Genomic DNA, 530 nt, shown 5'->3' with positions numbered 1-530 from the left:
GGACTGAGCTGGCTGTCTCTTGGCTGCTCCAGATTCCTTCTGAGACTGCTGCTGAATGAACATCATATCAGAGCCAAAAGGAAACAGGTTCTTGGCCATGAAGGCCGATGCATGTCCAAGACTGTGCATGTGAGGGCTAGTAGTCTATGAAGAGTGGTGCCAGAGGTCTCCTGACAGACAGGACTGTGTAGGTGTGAGGCCAGCTAGTGCTGGCTTGACTCCTGTGTACACCACATCCACTTTGCTGAGCCAAGAACCCCAGTATGCCATCTCCCTCGGCTTTATGGAAGAACTGGACAGAGACCCATGGAAAGGGGCCTCATTGGCTCATCCAGTCCTCTCCTGCACCCTACATGAAACTTGAGTCTCTAAAGAGGCCAGGGGAGCCCAAGACCTGGGCACAAGGCCAATACCACTCCACCAAGATCTAAAATGCTGGTGAGAGCCGGGCGGTGGTGGCGCACGCCTTTAATCCCAGCACTCGGGAGGCAGAGGCAGGCGGATCTCTGTGAGTTCGAGACCAGCCTGGT

General features: G+C 54.9%; 1 protein-coding gene across 1 annotated transcript in view; it reads left to right on the top strand.

The window, feature by feature from the left end:
* Pfkl (phosphofructokinase, liver type) overlaps positions 1-530 on the top strand; it is a 22455-nt gene that overhangs the window by 14354 nt on the left and 7571 nt on the right. The window lies entirely within an intron of this gene.

This window comes from Microtus ochrogaster, linkage group LG2 (genome assembly GCF_000317375.1).
Source record: "Microtus ochrogaster isolate Prairie Vole_2 linkage group LG2, MicOch1.0, whole genome shotgun sequence".
In the NCBI taxonomy this organism is placed as follows: Eukaryota; Metazoa; Chordata; class Mammalia; order Rodentia; family Cricetidae; genus Microtus; species Microtus ochrogaster.
The sequence above is the reverse complement of the archived record's forward strand: the minus strand, read 5'-3'. Positions and strand labels throughout refer to the sequence as shown.